Source organism: Equus przewalskii, chromosome 17 (genome assembly GCF_037783145.1).
Source record: "Equus przewalskii isolate Varuska chromosome 17, EquPr2, whole genome shotgun sequence".
In the NCBI taxonomy this organism is placed as follows: Eukaryota; Metazoa; Chordata; class Mammalia; order Perissodactyla; family Equidae; genus Equus; species Equus przewalskii.
The window spans coordinates 9090002-9110560 of record NC_091847.1 but is presented as its reverse complement, the minus strand read 5'-3'; the positions used below and the strand labels follow the sequence as shown (position 1 = coordinate 9110560).

At 50.0% G+C, this 20559-nt stretch overlaps 1 long non-coding RNA gene and 1 pseudogene across 1 annotated transcript in view; one reads left to right on the top strand and one right to left on the bottom strand.

The window, feature by feature from the left end:
• Window positions 1–20559, bottom strand: part of LOC139076745 (uncharacterized) — a 145356-nt gene that overhangs the window by 31178 nt on the left and 93619 nt on the right. The window lies entirely within an intron of this gene.
• LOC139076743 (serine/threonine-protein kinase MARK2 pseudogene) overlaps window positions 1–20559 on the top strand; it is a 76263-nt pseudogene that overhangs the window by 9696 nt on the left and 46008 nt on the right.

Below are 20559 nucleotides of genomic sequence, written 5' to 3'. Positions count from 1 at the left end.
GTGAAATTACAGTTGTACATAATTATTAGTCATGTTGTGGGTACACCACTTCACCCCTAGTGCCCTCCCCCCACCCCCCCTTTCCCCTGGTAACCACCCATCAGTTCTCTTTGTCTATATGTTAACTACCACCTATGAGTGGAGTCATATAGAGTTCGTCTTTCTCTGTCTGGCTTATTTCACTCAACATAATACCGTCAAGGTCTATCAATGTTGTGAATGGGACAACTTTGTCCTTTTTTATGGCTGAGTAGTATTCCATTGTATATATATACCATATCTTCTTTATCCAATCATCAGTTGCTGGGCACCTAGGTTGGTTCCATGACTTGGCTATTGTGAATAATGCTGCAATGAACACAGGGGTGCATGGGACTTTTGGAATTGCTGATTTCAGGTTCTTAGGATAGATACCCAGTAGGGGGATGGCTGGGTCATAAGGTATTTCTATGTTTAACTTTTTCAGAAATCTCCATACTGTTTTCCATAGTGGCTACACCAGTTTGCATTCCCACCAACAGTGTATGAGGGTTCCTTTTTCTCCACAGCCTCTCCAACATTTGTCACTCTTGAAAATACCAAGTAATTTTGAGGAGCATTTAGAAAAATAATCCTGGAGACATTTTTGTCTTTCACTTCTTACTTTGGCTGAGAGTCCTAAGCCTTATGTGCTTTGTGATTTGTATACGTATCTTGGGAACAGACTTTTTCAAATACGTTTCTTAGGCTGCCTAAATGAAGTATTTTTGCAAACGCTAATTTAAAAAAAAAATTTTGTTGAGCCTGCCCTGATGACCTAGTGGTAAAGTTCATCATGCTCCGCTTTGGTGGCCCAAGTTCAGAACCACACCACTCATCTGTCAGTAGCCATGGTGTGGAGGCTAGAGGGCCTGGAAGGACTAGGACTTACAAGTAGAATATACAACTGTGCAGTGGGTCTCGCGGAGAAGAAAAAGAGGAAGATTGGCAGTAGATGTTAGCCCCGAGTGAATCTTTCCTAGCAACAGCAGAAAAAAGAATTTTGTTTTTGTTACAGTAAAAGTGCTATGTGCCTGTTGTATAAACAAGAGCAAACTAACAAAACTTTTGACAATAAAGTTAGAATGAAAAACTTGGAAATCACTCATAGTCTTTTGCCATGACTTAACTATTTTATTGTTTGTATCTGTTGAAAAAAGGTGGAAAGAATATTTATGTAAGGCCCGTGATACTACACATGCTGTTTTGCCAGCTGTTTTTTAGGTTAAATGTATGTCGCGATCCATTTTTCCAAATCAATAAATTAGATTGCTTATGAGTTAATGTAATATTAGTGTATTATTCTCTTCCGTGAATAATACCCGTCATTTCTTTATCCACCCTTGGTTGCTGACATCTAGGTGGTTTCTAGTTGTTTTGTTCCGAGCGTCACTGCAGTGGCCATCTACGTGTGTTTATGCCCCCTGGGGTGTCTCTGTGCTGACAGTTCTGAAAGGTTGACTTGCTGGGTCACAGTGGGCCCCACCCACCTGTCAGTGGTGGGTGAGTACCTCTCTACCAGTCTGCGTGTTATCATTTCTCTTGATATTTTTCCTTTTGGATGGGCAAAAGATATCTCTGTGTTGCTAGAAGCAGTTTAGAAAATATTTCTTCTGCTTCTTTCAGATAAGAGCAAATCTTAAGAGAATATAAAGTAAATAATTTTATTTTTGTTAATCTCATTTACCCCTCAAATGATTGATGAAAATCTGTTCTGTCTGGGGTGTATTAAACATTAGCAGAGAGGGAGATGTCAATAATTAGGAGGAGGAAATGCTGATACTTCGACAAAGTCCACTTTGAAATGGATTAAAGAAATTGGGAAACTATCTGTTGTTATTTAATCCCATTTTGGTTTGTTTTTTTGTTTGTTTTTTGTGTTTTTTTTGGGTGAGGAAGATTGGCCCTGAGCTAACATTTGTTGTCGATCTTCCTCTTTTTGCTTAGGGAAAATTGTTGCTGAGCTAACATCTGTGCCAGTCTTCCTGTACTTTGTATGTGGGGCATGTGCTACAAAGCGGAGTGCATGAATTTAACTGCTACACCACCTGGCTGGCCCCTGTCTAGGCCTCAGTTTCTCATCTGTAAATTGGGAGCAATATTGATCTGATAGGTTCGTCGTGAGGGTAAAAGAGTTCATACGCAGACAGTGCTTGATACATGGTAAGTGCTGCAGACTTGTTAGCTTTATAATTATTTTATAGCAGCTAACGTAGTATTCTTCATTTTGTTAAAAAACAAAATTCATCTGGGTAAACCTGAAGATCCAAGATCTAATTGGCTTCATTCAGTGATTCATGAATCGGGAACCATCCCATCCAGCAAGTAGAAAGGAGCTCCAAGGGGCTGCACGAAATGGAAGGTTTTTATAGACAGAAGGGGGGACGGGACAAGGAAGATAAAAGAGTGCATTACTTCAGGCAAGGTGACCTTTGCTTAGAGGAAAGCAGGGGTCCCAGCAGGCAGATTACCACAGTGTGCTGATCAGGAAATTTCAGACTGACTGGCTTAGAGTTCCACTCCTGGGAGAGGCTGAAACTGCTTTTGGGTTTGGTGTTAAGTCTTGGTTTGCCAAGAGGGGCTTAGCACAAGTGACTCCATTTTGGGCCTGTTGTTTCTTTTTAACTGTTTCCTTGTGGTTGGTACAGCACTATGGTTGCCTGTCTTTGGTTACCTGTTAGGAATTTAAATTGTTCCAGAACAACCAAACAGTGGCGGAAAGAGAGACCACAGAGGAATAAACAGTCCGGTTGCAGAGTAGCCTCATCTCAGCAGACTAGTTGAGGGCATATCGGCTGTGAGTCTTTGCACGTAGCGTGTGCAAGTTCACTGGCCAGGTCTCTCAGTGCATTGAAATGTGTGCTAAACTGGATTGTAGGGTATGTACCCTGCCTTTCCTTTCTTTAAAAAAACCCACAAAACTATTTTGGAAACAAACATCAGTCATCTCTGAGTGGGACTTATCAGAATCACCCTCTTCCCTCTGGTAAAACCCTAAGCTAGGCTGTATCTGAGCTTCCGGAGGTTGGTTCCGAACCAGGCTGTAGTGAGGGGGAGGCTTCAAGTCACTGCACACATCATTTGACTAGTTGAGAAGCCACAGACCTCCTCCACCCACTGGAGGCTCTCCTAAGACCTAGGGTCCCAGGTCACACCCTTTGTCAGACTTGCCTTCCCTTATCACGCTCATTTTAAGTTGACCCTCTTCATAAAGTTCACACTGATCACGACGTCCTTTAAGGTTCTTCAGCCGTTACTGCCTCTACTACTCATCTGGTGTTAATAATTTAGTGCCCTGTAAGGGCGCTTTACAGATCCCACACTCTTTATATCTTCCACAGCTGAGTCTCTTAACTTGGGGCCCTGGTACAGGCTGGGGGGCTGCTCTGTGAAGCCCCAGCTTGAATGTAAAATCATGTGTGGATCTTTATGTGCTTGCTTTTTGTTTGTTTGAGAAGGCTCGTAGCTTTAGATGCCTGGAATAGTCTACAGCAACAAGCAAAATAGAGTGACTGGACTCAAGGAAGTGCTTAATAATCACTTTCTGAAAGAAGTTTCTTCGTCCCATCACCGTCCCCCGCCCCAATCGCTCTCACTGGCATGGCTGAGGATTCCCCCTTCCCAGCTCAGCCTCCACCCGCCTGCTCCATTCCCCTCCAGCCCCTCGACACCTGCGCCAAGCTCACTCTCAGGCCCCTTCTCTGGGTCCCTCAAACTCCCTGCCCTCTTCAGGCAGGTACAACAGCTGAACGTTCTCACGCACTCTCCTATTCCAGTTCGCTCACCCCCAGGGTGAACTTTTCTCCCTTTTCATACCCCCACATCCTCGGTCCCCTCGCGGAATTCACCACCGGGTAAGCCCTCTCACCCTTGCCAAACGCCTGCTCCCCTCGGCGTTCCTTTTTCCATTCCCTGGTAGGGGCCAGGGTCGACCCCAGACCCACGCACCGCCCGCATCCCCATTTAACCCTTTAGTCCCGACCTCTCCTCCGACCCGGGCCAGGCTGACTTGCGGCTGGACACCCGCTTGGAGCTCAGGCTGCCTCTGCAGCTTGGCAGCGGCCAAGGGAGCCACCCCGGGCCCCAGGTCCTAGGCGGCTCACACTGGATCTGGTTCCCGGGCTGGATTCGCAGGAGCCAGCGCCGCTCTGCCCGTCGCCATGACCACGCGGACAGGCTCCCAGGGTCAGCGCTGGGATGTGACCAAATTCCCCGGGGACGGGGACGAGGGGGAGCCGGGGCCGCGGCTCGAGGTCCGGAGGCCATGGGTGACTTCTGGGGACTCGGAGCAGTCTGCGGGGCCTGCGGGAGAAGAGAGAGCGTGGCTTAGGAGGTGGGAGGCCAAGGGATTCTCTAGGGGAGATGAGAAAGTCGGGAGACACCTGGAACTGGAAACTTCCTGAGCGCACCCAGAGGGGCGGGGCCAGCCAAAGAGCAGGGGGTGGAGCTTCCCAACAGAGCTGCTTTCTGGGACGCCCGACTTCAATATAAATAATTTGTTTTACATTCCCTGTTATGGTAAATTTCAAACAGGTACAAAGCTGGACAGAATAGTATAATGAACCTTCAACACCCACTTGCAACAATTACCAAATCATGGCCGATTTCTTTCATCTGTACCTTTCTCCTACTTCCTGTTATTTTAAAGAAAATCCCAGACATCATTTCATCCATATTTAGCATATACCTCCAAAAGATAAGGCCTCTTTTAAAAAACATAACCACAATACCAGTACCTAAAAAAATCACAGTAATTTCTTAACATCTTCAAATACCCAATACTCAATTGTCTCATAAATGTCATAAAATATTTTTCTGAAGGGTTGGCCAGTTTGAATCAAGCCACATATTGTGATAGATTGATATGTCTTTTAGGTGACTTTTAATCAATAGATTCTTCCTTCATATCTGTGTTGTTGCAATTTATTCATTGAAGAAACTGTTTCTGTCCTCAATGCTGGTAGTTAGGATTATAAACTGTGAAACTGGGCCTGCTCCCCCGACCCAGCTACACCCTGCTCTCCCATGGACATTATCCTTACACAGAGGGCTCAGGCCTCTCCCCAGGAGCTGTCCTTGTCTCCCTGCCTCCTTGTATGACTTGACACTTACTGGATGTTATTTATGATTTCCTAGTGATAAGAGATTGCAGTAGGAATCCAATGAGGGTGCTTGCCTTTCTCATACCCACATCGCTTGTGCTGAATGTGGGGTTTTTTTCCCCCTCCACTGGGAATGTTGATTTTTTCCATCTTTCCATTCTCCAATCCTTCCTGCTCCTGTACCATCACCACTGATTAAAGATTTCCCCATCTTTCAAGGCTAACACTAGAAATGGTACATCCCCTGTCCTCCTTGTGATCCTTCAAGCTGGAAGGACTGTGTCCTTTTCTGGGTTTCCATACACTTTGTTCCACCATCTCTCTGGGCACTTATCTTTTTATGTGTTTTACTCATCATTATTTGTATATGTGTCTTAAACTGCGGAGTTCTTAGGGGGAGGGGACTGTGCCTTATCTTCAGATCTCCCACAGCCCTTGACACAGTTCTCTGTTCATGGTGATTGCCCAGGAACTCTGGCCACACGAGTAAAAAGTTTCCTTTGTTTATATAGTCGGTTGCTTTAGCTCCTTCTGTCTTGTTGCCCCACAAGGTGGTAGGGTTCAGAACAGGTGCCCTATTCCCCATGGTCCCAGACCTTTCCACCCCAGCTCAAATCATCAAATGCTTGTTTCCATACACTTTTTAATGGATGTTGGGTAACACTTTTTAATTTGTACTTAAATTTTTTCTTAGAAAAATTGACAAATTCCCTATTTTATACATAAAGATAGATATAGATATGGATATAGATACAATACATAGGTCTCTGTACAATCAAGTAACCAGACTGCATACTACAGTGTGGCGGACGCTGCTGGTTGCCTGCTTCCACTTTCTTACAAACAGTACCCCCAGCTTTGCTCTGTTTTCTCCTCAACCCCCAGTCCCCCAGATTCTCAGTTCCAGCAGGAGATCCTGATTAGTCTTGGCCAATCATGGAATTCCGGATCCTCTTGCTCACGATTAGTTACGGTTGAATACATAACCCTATTCTGGCCACAGAGACGTTAGGGGAAGGCTTCTGGGGCCCCCTGGAAAAGGCTTCTTCTCTCCTAAGAAAGAAATGTACGGAGATAGAGTATGTTTCTCTTTCTGGACATTGTAATGTCCAGAGTGATTCCTTGGAACTGCAGTGGCCAGCAGAGGCCATGAGGGGCCCTAGCATGAAGGTGAAGCTGGTGAGGAGATGTCACCAGCAGAGACAGGAAGAAGACCCTGGCCTTGGATGACATCATTCCACCTCTGATCATTTGGTACCACATCCCATTATCTCTCTCTTTCAGCTGAAAACATTCTGACATACAGTGATTTCTTTTTATTGTTTTGTTTTTATTTATTTAGTGTTAATTGAGATTCATAACAGTTTACATCATTGTGAAATTTCACTTGTGCATTATTTCTTGTCTGTCACCTCATAAGTGCTTCCCTTCACCCCGTGTGCCTACCCTCCACCCCCTTTCCCCTGGTAACCACGGAAGTATTTTCTTTGTCCATGTGTTTATATTCTGCATGTAAGTGAAATCATATGGTGTTTGTCTTTCTCAGTCTGGCTTATTTCACTTAGCATAAGACCCTCAAGGTCCATCCATGTTGTTGCAAATGGGATGATTTTGTCTTTTCTCATGGCTCAGTAGTATTCCATTGTATATATATATACACCACATCCTTATCCAGTCATCGGTGGATGGGCACTTGGATCGTTTCCAGGTCTTGGCTATTGTGTATAGTGCCACAGTGAACACAGGGGTACATATGTTATTTTGATTGTTGATTTCAAGTTGTTTGGGTAGATACCCAGTAGTGGGATAGCGGGGTCATATGGTATTTTTATTTGTAGTTTTTTGAGGAATCTCCATACTGTTTTCCATAATGTCTGCACCAGTTTGCATTCCCACCAGCAGTGAAATAATTGGTTAGTGAATTGGGTAGATTCTGAGTTTCTTTTTTTTGAGGAAGATTGGCCCTGAGCTCACGTCTGTGCCAATATTCCTCTACTTTGTATGGTAGACATAAAGTGCCCGCCCTGAGTGTTGAGGAGTAAGGATAAGATGCATAGAGCAGCATTTCCCACACCTCGGGGGCAAGGGTCAGAAATGCAGTCCTGGCCCCTCCCCTGAGGTTTGACCCAGTTCTGAAGGGTGAAATTTCCCATTCAAAAATGAACAGTCACCAGAAGATGGGAGCATAAGCAGAAGAGAAGTAAATCCTCATCAGAAGAGGAATCCCACCGATAGGGTCCCCGGAGAACAGAGCAAAGGAGAAGTCAGATAAATAGTCCTTCATATTAAACACATGAAAGATAACACGGCCTCTTAGGGAAAACAGGCTTAAAGTAGATATGAAAGAGATTGGAGCAGAGATACAAAGTTACATCAGAAGGAGGGAGAAAGTGAAGTGGAGGAGCTCAGGAGAGAGAGAGAAAAGAAAGATAAAAAGGCACATTACAAGCTAAAAAAGAGGGATAGTATCGTGCAAGATAAAGTGGAAGAAAACAGTGAAATAACAGTGATTATGGAAAAGATAATAAATGAAAGGAATGATTATTCTGAAAAAGAAAACAGAATGAATGAATAGAAAAAGCAATAAGTTGTTAAGAGAAGAAACCCTTCCTGAGCTGGGGAATAGTTGAAATTTACATAGCAAAAAGGTCATATTATGTCCCAGCAAAAATGGCAGCAATCAACCCAAGCCAGGAGCTGGGGAGTTTGCTGAGCATCAGGCAATGATGCTGAGTGCATTCAGGCGGGGGGACCTGTCTCCTCATGGTGGGGGCGGCGAGGGGGCCCGGGAACAGGCTGGCTTCACACTCCATCCAGTTGTGCTGGCATAAAAGAAGGGGCAGATGTCTGTAGATGTGCAAGAAGTCAGGGAGGTGGCACCCAGCAGGCCCCTTGTACAAGGAAAATGACTTGATTAAAAACACTGCCATCCCAGAGATTAATCAAAATGAAGAATTCCAGAACAGAGAAGCTTGATAGAAATACTGTGGTGTGTAGGATAGAATTTAACTTTGCCCCAAAAGAAGTGTGGCTCTATCCTTAGCCCCTGAGAGGTGATCCCTGAGCCGGGATGTCAGGCCGGATAGGAGCGTCACTGTTTGCCTGAGAACCTTGGTCACACTGGAAAGTCTAACAGCGGGATTCCAGTAGGGAGTGGCGACACTGGGGTGATCTAGGGTGGGTCACCCTGGGGGGCTGGAGACTGACATCAGCCACGTGGGTGATCAGTCGCTCCTATATAATGGAGCCTGCAAGAGAAACTGGATGCTCTGGTCAGGGAGCTGCCCAGGCTGGCAGTGCCCCTGCGTATTGTCACATGTCGATGCTGGGAGGTCAAGGTATCCCGACTCCACGGGGAGAGGACAACAGAAGCCCACACGTGGTGCTTCCTGCCTCCACCCGCTTGCTGCTTCCCTTGGCTGACGTGAATCCGCATCCTTGACTATCCCAGGAGGGTACAGCTTTCCACAAGTTCTCTGGGTCCTAGCAAATCATCAAACCTGAGGGTGGTTTTGGGGAACACCCCTCAAACTTGTAATTGGTGTCAGAAGTGAGGGGGGTCTCCTGGGTGGATTGTGACTCCTCCACTTTCGCACGGCTAAACTCTTCATGTGCAGCACACATTTCAACACTAAAATACAAAATGAGGACTTCCACTTCTAGACTGGATATAGCGGGGAAAAATTCCAATGCAAGTACTTAGATATGTTGATTAAGCTAAAACAAACATCGTTTTAAATGCCTACCTGAGCATGTGAGAACTTGAAGGAACCCACTGTGACCAAAAGCTAAGAGGAGATTGAACGCAGAGTGGCCAGTGATCCTCGAAGCTGTGGGCTGCCTTGGAAGCATCTAGAAATCCCTTAAACCCAGAGACACTGGTTCTAACAGCCATACAGAAGAGAAGACCAGGCCTTGGGCCCATGCAGGCAAGATGCAGTGTCAGCACTGAGGGCCTGGGAGGAGCTAGAATCCCCGAAGAGCTATGTCCCCATGAAAGGTGTGGAAGAGAAAGGAGGGAGCAAGAAAATGGGTCCGTCCTGGCCTCAGCTTTGTGTGAGGAAGACAGAAAGGGAGAAGGAGGAGGAGGAAGATGAAGGGGGGTGGGGAGGGAGAGATTTCACCCCTCCCCCACCCCACCCCAGGAAAAGTTAAAGACTGAAGACCATGCTCACATGGATTTGGGGTCCGAGTTTACACTCCGTGACGAGTATCATATCAAAGCTGAGAATGATTTTAGTGTCTTTCCCAGGTGGCAGCTGTCCGGGGGCTCCTGGTGGACAGGAACACACGTCTCTCCAGAGCATTGACCCTCAGCGCAGGCCGCTCAGGATTCCACGGACCAGATCAGCCAGATATGAACTCACAGTGAAAATGGCGCCAAAACATGAAGAAACAATGCACCGTGAGCAAGTGTCAGCAGAAACGGAATGTGGAATTAGATCACCAAAGATGTCACACAGGGGAGTTATCAGGAACAGAATAAAATAAAAAGGGGTAGGTGTGTACAGAAATGAAAGAGAAAATTGAAAACACGAGCAGGAACACAAAATGATCATAAAGGACCAAACAGATTTGACAACCAAATACAACATCTCAGAATGAAAATACAGTTGTTAAAATTTAAAAAGTCAAAAATGGCTTAAACATCAGATTAGGCACGTCTGCAAAAGAATTAGTGAATTGGGAGAAGAGCTGAAGGAATTATCCATCGCAGACAGAGCTCAGAGAGAGACAGAGGTGGAGAAGAAGTGGGATTCCTCTCCCGCCGCCACCTGGAGACGAGCCAGGAGCCGTCCCTCTAGACAAGGCGGAACGGACAGAAGAACAGACACAAGGCTGGACGAGGTGGGCGGGGCTCCTCTACCCCAGAAGGCCCCCTGCCCAGCCCTTGAGTTGTCTCAGAGAGGGAATAGGGATAATTATAGGGGGTTAGACTGGACTCTGACTTGAACCTCACACTTTCCCTTAAAAACCTTGGCAAATCTAACATCCAGGAATTCACCCAAACCTGAGCCTTTTGGGAAGAGATCTGTTTCCAGTCTGTTCCGTATTGGCAAGTCACTTCCTGTTCTCCACTTTATCTCTATAATGACCAGGTCTCCAAGGACCCTTACAGCTCTCATTGTCTATTACTTTATGACATTCTGAGATGCTGGAGTTCATATGTGACCGTTAGCTCAACCTCTGTACTCAGGATGAGTCAGAGATCAAGGGATGCTTAGAAACAGCTCTGCCGACTTCTGCCTATGCAAAACACCACCACAGAGAAGTTCACCATTAGAGAATCATTTCTTTGGAGGTAAGCATTGTCCCACTTAGATTCCAATAAAACTTTTTTTTCTCCAATGGCCTGGAGAAGGGACAGATAATTCAAGCCGGTGACACACATAATGCCGTAATGGGAGTTATTTTAACAGATTCTTCTCAACAAAACCATACCTTCTAAGAGGGATCTACTGGTGGGAGGAAGGAGGGGAATGTGGGGGGCAGTCATCCCTTGAGGAGGATGTGAACTCTAGCTGGTCCTGGGATACGGGAGAAGCAAGTTTGGAAGGTGGGCGTTTCATAGTCTCGTGGCTGCCTAGCCTTGTGCCATCACCCCCAGGTCTCACGCTGACCAACCCAGCCTGTCTGGCCAGCAGGTGGCAGTGCAGGGTTGGAAATGAGCATGTCCACTGGCTTTCTTAGGAGGAGAGCCAAGAGTTCAGCTGGCTTCTTTTTAGGTTGACCTCAGTGTTCATTTTGGAGGAGACCATAGGCACTGGGGCAGCCAGATGTGGGGTACACTGCCCGATCCTTTGTTCCTGGGAGCTGGGTCCCAAAGCCAGGGTGCCAGATTGGTCTGGCAGTATCTGCAGGATGGAGCACATTAGGTGCGTCCTGCTGGAGTTGGGGGAGGGAGGGTCATTTTGAGGATGAAGTGAGATATGAGGGGTAGAAATGCTTTATGACCTTCCTGGGGCTGCACCCTGTGAGAGTGGGGGGAGCCTTCCAGGGGGCCTGACAGCTTCACGTGTGGGACACCTGGGCTAGGGTGGAAGGAGTCAGGCGGGGTGGGGGTGGCAGGGCAGAGGGGGGAGCGCCATGACGCTGGCGCAGCCCCAGGACATCAGCTCGTTGGGTGGGCGGGTGGAGCAGGGTCAGCTGGGACGGGGGAACCAGCCTCAGGCTGGCCAAGTCTCAGCCTCATTTCTCAGCTCTGTCAAAGGCTTGTGAAGTCTGTGGGGAGAGTCTTCCCTCCCAGTCCTGTCCGGGCGGCTTGTCAGTGCTTTTCCTCTCGGGCAGCCTCCGCATCCCTCACGCTGGCTCTGGAGCGACACACTTGGCCAGCTCCCTTGCCTCCACCTGCCCAGGTAGCCCTCGAGCAAGGGAGAAAAGCGAGCTGCTGGCTTTGAGGATGGGAGAAGGAGCCAAGAGCCAAGAAGGTGGGAGCGCTCTGGAGGCTGGAAAAGGCCAGGACACGGCTGCTCCCCTGGAGCCTTGGGAGGAGCGCGGCTCTGCGGACCCCTGGATTCAGCCCAGGAGACTTGCGCAGGCTGTCGGATGACCTGCTTGTTTGTTTGAAGCCAGTGGGTTTGTGACAGTCCGTTGCAGCCGCCACAGGAAACTCCTGTAACGATGGAGCTGGGAAAGCGGCTCTTCTCCCGACCCTGCCCCGTGTGTGCGCCCGGGTGCAGAGTCAGAGCATCCGCTTAGCAGCCGCAGCCTTCCTACCGTGTGACTCCAGGCAAGTCCCTCATGTCTCTGCCTCTCCATCGCCGCATCTGTAAACCGGGGTGATGGTTACCCCCACATTGCACCCTCCATGCGGGAGGCAGGTGTCCACCCCAGAGAACTCCTTTTGGGTCCACCTGAGACCCAGTTCCCTCGGCTCCCTGGAGAGAGACTTCCCCAGGATCCTGGACCCCATTCCCACCCTCAGTGCTGACACCTGGGGCCTTTTTTGGAGCGGTCCTTTGATTTCCTGTCCTAGCAGGCTGTGTGTGGAGTTGTCACTTCTATCACCCAAATCCTGGGGCCTCCAGGTTCACTCTTAAGGAACTTTGACAATAGCATCACGATCCTGGTTTCCAATATTAATTCTAATCCTGCATCCATGGCGTGCAGTGTTCTGCAGTTTGTTTGAACTTTTCCTTTGTTCCAGGATGGATTTCACTTTTAAGAAGCCTCTGAATGGAGAGGAGGGCAAGTGTGTTCAAAGAGGCTTTCCTCGATCAGGAGCGGGGCGGGGGCGGGGGTTGTCAGCAAGGTTTTGCCCTTTTGTTACAGGGTGGCCTCTGGAGAGAAGGGCGTGGGCGGAGGGACCTGCTCCGAGAGGGGCCAGCACCCTGGCTGGCTGTGGGGGAACTGGGGGTGGGCCTGGGCGGCAGAAGTCCCACCACTTCCCCTTGGAAGGTCTACCCTGTCTCCAGGGGTGCCTCTCGTGTCTAAGACTCACCAGTCCTAGTCAGACAGAACAGCAGCCTTGGAAAGAGCTGGCTTTGAAGTCAGGCTGACCAGGGTTCAACCCAGGCCGTGTCGTTCACCAGCAGATGATGTCAGGCAAGGGACTGCATCCTCCTCACAGTTTCTTCCAAATACATGCAAGTTCACACGTTTCCCTTCCTGAGAGGAGCTGGAAATTTAGACCTGCCCTCTCGGAAAGGGCTTCTGATCTGAGAGGAAGGTGTGTGCAGGGTAGCCAGGAGCACACTCTGAGGTCGCCCCAGCCAGGTGGCCTCCTATTCTGTCTACAGATGAGACTGGCTGGGGAGAGCATCACTGGGAAGCTGGGCTGATGGGAGAGAGCAGCGCCCACGTCCACGCAGCTAGGAACGTCTCTGCCAGGCTCCTGGCGCCCTCTGCTGGCCTCCTCAGGAAAGAGACTGCTGGTGGGCATTGCCCAGCTCTTTACCCTGGACGGAAGCCTGAGTTGGCCAACTTGGCTAAGAAACAGGGATCTAGACTCCACCACCACCCACAACATCTGGCCCCCAGAGCAGGAGTCCTTCCCTCTCCCTACACCCAGCCCCTTTGTCTCCCGACTTCTCTCCACAGCCGGTCCCGCAGCATCTTACTTTGGTTTGCAGAAATGCACATCCTGGGAAGATGGCATGTGGCACAGCATGGGGCATGCCCCTTCCTTCCCTCTAGTCTCCATGTCCTGTAATCATCAGCTTGGCCCTCAGGGCCCACTGTAACCAGGGGCTGGCTGGGCTCTGCTCTTGAGGGTGGTCCCTGCACAGAGGGACGTGATTTGAAAATCAAATTGGTGGGGCCGGCACATTCCATTCCTGAGCTGATCAGTTTCCAACCTGGGCATGCAGACGAGCCGTCTGCAGCATAATGGCCCTTGGAGGGATGGTCTGGGGGCACCGCTGGGGAAGTGGAAGGGCCCTCGGCAGGAACATGGACCTAACACTTAGTTTTGAGAAGTGAGGACGGCCAGACTTCTTCTGCTCCACCGGAAGGGAACAAGCATTGATGGAGCATCAACTGTGTCCTGAGCACCTGCCTGTACATTTATTCACTTACTCTTGCTGATCAGCTTGTGACACGGGTATTTATACTGTTCTGTTTTACAGAGAAGTAAATGAGGCTCAGAGGGGTGAAGTTAATGACCCCAGGTTACGCCAGTCTGATCTAAGCCCAGGATGTCCGGCTCTGAAGCCAGCATCCTTCCACTCCCTGCAGTGTTCCACCACCCTGCCCGCCCTGTCTCTCTCCATCATCCTGCTGTTTCTAACTTGTAACTTCTGACACTTCCAGATGCTCTCTCTCTCTGTCTCTCTCCTGATCTCACTTGCTCTCCAACCCACCCTGTGTCCCCGAGTCTCATGCAGCAAAGCCTTCCTGACAGACGGGCATGGCTGAGGTCCTGTCCAGCTCTCCATCTTTACAAACTCCACCGCATCTCCCAGCCCTGCCCCTGCTAGCTGTGCTCTCAGTTGCCCCTGAGCCCCATCTCATCTGAGAGAGGAGGCATCCATCCCAGCCTTGTGAGATGGGCACAGGGTCCCTGGGGTCGAAGCCCCTCGCCCCGGGGTGCACGTGGCTGGTGCTCAGCAAACACCGTGCCCCTTCCTGAGTGGGGTAGTGGCAACATCTTTTGGGGAGCAGAGGCTGTGGGAGGCAGGGCTGCTGGCTGTGAGGAGGACCTCTCATCCCTGTATCCAGTGTCCAGCTGGCACGTCACTGTGTGCTCTTGACCAACCACTCCGTGCACAGCATCAGGTGGTGTCTGAGATGGGAAGTCTTGCTGCCTGTGGGGCCTCACGCAGAGCAGCCTGTTCCCATGGAGACGCCCGGGGGACCCCAGGGCCAGGGTCTGTAGCTGTTCCTCTGGCCCTAGCAGCCCTGTAGTACTTTGGGTCTGTGGAAAGTGAGGCCCTTAAAATCCGTGCTTGGAGAGTCACAGGGCAAACCAGGAAGAAGCTCGGTGTTTCTAACACATCCACAGCCCAGGCCTCCCCTTCTCCTGCACCCACACCTCACCCGGCACAGGTGTGGCCCCTGTGAACGCTCTTCCCAGGCCTCAGGTGGCCCCAAGGCAATAATCAGGGATTATGATTATTGCCACCACTGCTTTATTTACCAACACGGTTAAAGGGGAAGCCACCTATCTCGAGGAGGGTGGGGGAGTGCTAATGCCCCCAGTGTCACTGTGTGTCCTGGAACACACTGGGCAGAGACAGCAGGTGCATGAGGGTCCAGTTCTCTGACCACCCTCTGGGGTCAGGTGACGGGAGAGCTTGGATCAAGGTGCAGCTGGACACAGTGTGGGGCTGCTGTCCAGGAGCATCAGCTGGAGTTTTGTCACTTGCCGCCTCATCCCGCAAAGCAGAACGGAAACAATCAAGGATGCACTGAGCACGTGCAGCACCGACAGCCTGCGTGCTTCGGCTCTGCTGCTTCCAGGTTTTGCTGAGTTCGCTCAGTGTCTTTGGCAATGCAGAGCGAGGGGCTAGGATGTCTCGCTGACTCTGGGTCACCGGACACAGAGGTGGACGTGTGGTGTGGTGGAGAAGGAATGGGCTCCAGGACCAGCCGAGACGGTCAGGACAAGGTGGGGGAGACCGGCCTCGGCGCTGCGGGTCCCCGGGGCTGCCCGTGCCAGGGCCCTTGTTTTCTTTCTACACCTCGGCTTCCCAGGCTGTCCAGTTTGACCTCGTGGTCTCTAAGGTTTATGCCAGCTGTGAAGTTCTGTTTGGAAATCACTGAGAAGTAGAAAGAAAGTGTGATAAGAATTACCCAGGGGCTAAAACCGGCATGACAGGGATCACATTCTCTTTCCAGTGGAGACACCCCAAGCCGTGTGCTCACAGAAAGCCAAGCAGTCACATCCTCGTGGCCCCAGGGAACAGACTCTGTGCTTGAAAGCCAGTGCATGGTTCGCGGTGGCCCAGCCTGTTGTGTCTCTGACAGGTGGTCGGAGTCCGAGCCTCCTGGAGATGCTGGTGTGTGAGGGGCTGGGCTGGGGGATGCAGGGCGAGGTCTGGGGCTCAGAGGGCTGCCAGGGGCTTGAAGACCAGGAATAACCATGTTTCTCACCATTCCTGGAGACCTTAGCGTGACAGAGTCCTCTATTTTTAGTGGGGAAAAAAAATAGTGTAAGTAGCTTTAGCCCAGAGACAATTCGAGCACCTAGAGCATCTTCAAAGCCCTTGATTGTTCGAGGCTTTTCCACGGTGTCAGGTACTCTTCACACGGCTGTGTTGACAACCTCTCTTTGACCATCTCTTCTACTGACCCTGTCCTCCGTAGCCCGTCCATGGCCACACACACAGACACACACAGATGAAAGCCTGGATTATCCCTCGAATGTTCTAAATTGCGACGATCTCCTTTCCACCTGACTTACCCCTGTGATTAAATTAGCTGTGGGAAGTTTACTAATTCCTTTGCCGAGTGAAAAACTCAGTCAGTTATCCCTGGGGGCTGATAGCTTGCAAGAGGGTGTCCTGGAACGATGCTTTGGCATTAAGTAGGTGTCAGTGACGATGAGCCCATTAAACAACATTTGGAATATGTTCTGTGCATTCTTTGATGAAAGGAAACTTCGATGTTCTTCCTCTTTCATTTTGATCTTCTTTTCCCAAAAATACTTATAGGATTAGCCTGTGGCACCGGCTTTGGGGGTATCTTCCTCTGTTATTCAGCGTGAGCACATGTGTGTACGCACATGGGGGCGTGAGTGGATGTCTGCGTGTGTTTACACTTCATCCTGATTCTAAGTCCTGGCTCATTAATAATGGCTGACTGCATCACTAAGGAGCCACTAAATATTGTACTACTTATAAGTAATCCGTTGCCCAAGGCACGGGGCTACTTAATGAAGCCTTGAATTAATGTGTAACTTGAGAAATACATCATTCTACAAATATAGGTTACTGGAAGCGTAATTTAAGCTGTTCTGTTTACTTCACTACTTGGATGAATACAAGGGAAGAAGTAATAAGTACAATAACAAATAAAATGTATGAAGCTAGGCATTGTGCAAATTACTTTTTTATTACTTTTTATTAATTTTTCTCTTCGGTTGTCATAATAACCCCATAAGAGAGACACTACTCCCATTCCCTCTCTGCAGATGAGGAAACCGAGGCTCAGGTGTGTGTCCCTAGTCCAGGGTCCTGCAGTGGATTCAAATCCAAGCGCATGTGACTCTTGTAACTACTGGATCCTGCATCTCTTGGTGGAGAGAGTGAGGCAAAGAGCGGGTTTGTGTGCTAGGATGTCAGTTATTTGCCTAAAGGTAAATGTGGAGTTTGTTGCCTAAGGGGCTGGTATTGATGGTTGGAGGACGCAGTGGTAAACGGGACATCGAGGAGAACCACGCAGTTTTTATGGCAGAGACCTTGGGAGAGAGAGATGGTCACTCAGTGCTCAGCGAGGTGCAGCTGGTGACGAGCTTTCTACACCTTGAGGGCTGGTGGCAGGGATGACCTGTTCACTAACCAGAGGTGACGACGCGAGTAGAGCCCGGTTCAGGGGATTCGAGGTGAATGTGTGTTTCTAGAGGACGTTCAAGCCAGACTCATAAAACTCTTGGACCTTTCTTCGGGGACAGCCTCCCAGGTTTAGCTGGGCGACCTTCTCAGAGTCCCAAGATGAGGCTGACCCTGTGCTGGCCCCTGTTCAGGGAGGGCTGAGCCCCACCTACAGTCACTCCCATGGCCTGGGATGACACAGATAGAGGCTCTGTTCTGTGGGCCTCAGGTGCTTCCTGCTCACCCACGATCACGTGGGACTGAGCTCTGCCCAGGTGTCTGCCTAGCGCACGGCTTGAGCCCTTGGAAGTGGTACTGCACTGAGAGGATGTACTGAAGACTGCGCAGGGGTATGGATGGGCAGTGGAGTGTTGGGGACACACTTGGTGGATGGTGGGTGACAGGCTGGTCCATCATCCAGTGTGCTCTGGTCTCTGGGCCTCACTCTTTGGCAGATCATGGACTCATCTGGGAGATCTGGCAAGGATCTTAAAGATGCAAGCCCCCTGGGCAAGCTGGGGCCCACTGTCATTACCCCACTGGCTCTTACCCCTGGCTGGTGACAGAGAAGACAAAAGTCCGGATCTCTTAATTCCTGGCATTTTGACATTTGACATGTTTAGCCAAGCACTTGCCGTGTGGTTAGCACCATCGTCTTATTTCAGGAGGTCAAGAGCAGAAGTCAAGCATCCCCCAGACAGAGGAGGGCCGTCAGTGGAGGGCTCAGAGGAGACCCTTGTGTGTTTAGGACCAGGGCTGCAGACTAACTTCTGGATTCTGGAGCACCTGGAGCCTTGGGTGACCGAGGAGCTCTAGAATCTTGAGTCTGGAGGGGAGGGAGGAGACTCAGGTGAAAGGGGCCGGCTCCCTGGTTGGGGGCGCCCCACCCTGCACCTCTCTTGGGGAAGATGTGGCTGCCCTCCTCTCAGCTGCTGGTGGCTTCTCCAGGCCACTTGAGTGCCCTGGGAACTGTCCAGCTAACAGTCGGCTGAACTGCAGGGGCAGCCGTCCCATCTAAGTCACCCGGGCCAGAGAACGGCCTGTGGTGAGTGAAGTGGAGACCTGCCCCTGGAGGCGGGTGTGGGGACCAGAATGGGGACCTTGGAGGGGAGCCACTGCCATGTTTGACCTGTAAGCGGTTGCATTCCTGACGGCTGGTTAGGTTAATGAAAAACAAGCCCAAGGGCCTGAGGAGGCCCTCGGTGGGGTGGGAACTTCTTGCTACAGATTCCAGGTTTCAGACTAAAGTGACATAAAAGGGATAGATGGTTCAAGCTCCTTCTGTTATGGATGTAAACTTGGAGGCCCAGAGCAGGACAGTGACTGACCCATGGTCACAAAGCTGGTTACAAGTTGGGCGAGGAGCCAGATCTCCTCCCTGCTGTAGCCCACTCTGTGTGACAGTAGTTGCATATATTCAGACCCAGATGTTGTTACTACCAGCTGCCAGTGTATGGAGTCTTTCGGTATCATTATCTCATTTTAGTAACGTTATTAAGTATTTAAGATGTGCCAGCGCCTGTTCTCAGTGCTTCAGATTTATTTTCCTACCCTTTAATCCTCTCAGCACTCCTCTGAGGCAGAATTGAGCCCCATCCCCTTTCCCAGATGGGGCAGTGGAGGCCCCGTCGACAGTGGGAGGCTGGGGCTCGGCCGGGTGGTCTGTCTTGGGAGGCGCCCTCTTGGCCACTGCACTCGACGGCCACCTCGCAGACCTTTGCTTGAAGGGCCAGGGTGTGCGCTTGGCCTTTTGTGTTTGCGAAGGGTAAGAAGAAAGGAGAGAGGAAAGGCCTGGGGAGGGGAAGCAGGTGGAAGGGGTCAGGTGTCCCTGGAAAGCTCAGCGGTGGGTCCTCTCAGCAGCCCACCCAGACAGGCCACCCTGCAACCCCGCTGCCCCGAGACCTTGGGCCAGTTCTCTCAGTGGCCCGGCCTCATGCCCTCACCTGCAGTGCGGGACTCTTTGGCATGACTCTTGGGCGTGACTCCGCGGGCGTGACTCCACAGGCTGCCTCCCAATACAGTGTCCCGGCTTAGCAGAGGTTTCAGGCTCATTACTGTCCTCTCAACTTGTCTGTGTGTTTGAACATTCCCATAATAAAAGATTTCCTTAAAGTACAACAGAAGATGGCCTGTCCTCAGGAAAGTGCCGAGGAGCCGCCTGGGGTCTGAGCGCAGGAAGGTCTGTGGGCCGCTGCCAGGTGCTGATCCTGGCTGGGGTGCTGGGAAGCTCTCGGTCAAGGCAGCAGACGTCCCCTTAACTCAGGTCCCCTGACCTGCCAATGCTCCCCGCCCCCGACCTGCTGACGGACGCCTGCAGCTAAGAGGCTGCTCCCCACAACAGGGGCAGCAAACGGTGGCCACAGGCCAGATTTGGCCGGCCGCCTGTCTTTGCAAACAGTTTTCTTGGGACACAGCCATGCTCATCCACTTCAGGACTGTCTGTGGCTGCTTTCTCACCGCAGCGGCAGAGTTAAGTAATTGTTACAGAGACCCCATGGCCGGCAAAAGCTGCAAACATTTACCACGTGGCCCGTACAGAGAAAGTGTCCTGGACTAGACTGCTCTAGAACATCATCGCTTCTGCTCTCACCAGCTGAGTTGTCTGCTTGTCAGTCAGTTGTATCCGGTTCTAAACCAGTTTGTGCCGCTTATATTTATTATTGTAAGCATATAATTTAATTAAATAGTGTATGGATCAATGAAATAAGAGTGAAAGGAAAGTTTATTACCATGAAAATTAGGTTAAATGCCTTGGAAAGACCCAATAAACGCAAGTCACTATAAACAATTGCTCTTAAATCGGGTAAGGTCAAGTGAGTTGTATAAAGTTGGATGGGGGGGGCGTCAGCACACAAATTAAGAATAATTTTGTATTCAGAGAGCTTTGTAAACATCTTTCAGGATGACTCTAAGGACACTGAGACTGGAAATTGTGGACAATGTCCTGTAGCTGTGGTTTACGCATGAAAGGTGACCCGCACTGAAGAAATCCATCAAAGTTTTGGAAAACCCAGGTGCGTCTGTGCTTTGGAAGGAAAACAAGGTTTAAGGAGGACAGACATGCATGTGGTTTTTGAAACATGTTTTATGGATCTCGACTTAAAGTAATTCTTTGAAAATGGCCCAATTACTAGTCCCAGTAGAGTCAGATATGAGGGCTTATCCTGTAACAGAAACCCATCCTAAAACTGCTTTTGAAAGAGGAAGCTTCCCTTCATATCCTTCTGTTCTTTCCGTCTTCCCTTTGCAGCCCCTCCCAGCGTGGAGAGTCTGACCTGAGGGAGAAGGGTGGGGGTGAGGGGACTGGGTGCCTTGTGGAGGTGTTGTCATGGCCTTTCCCAGGCTGCAAGGAACTGGGACAGAGGGGGAAGGGTGTGGAGGCGGCTGGAGTGGCCGGAAGATTAGTGACACTGAGCTAATTGATTGAGTTAATTGATTGAGCAGAGAAGTAAATACGTCAAGGGAAT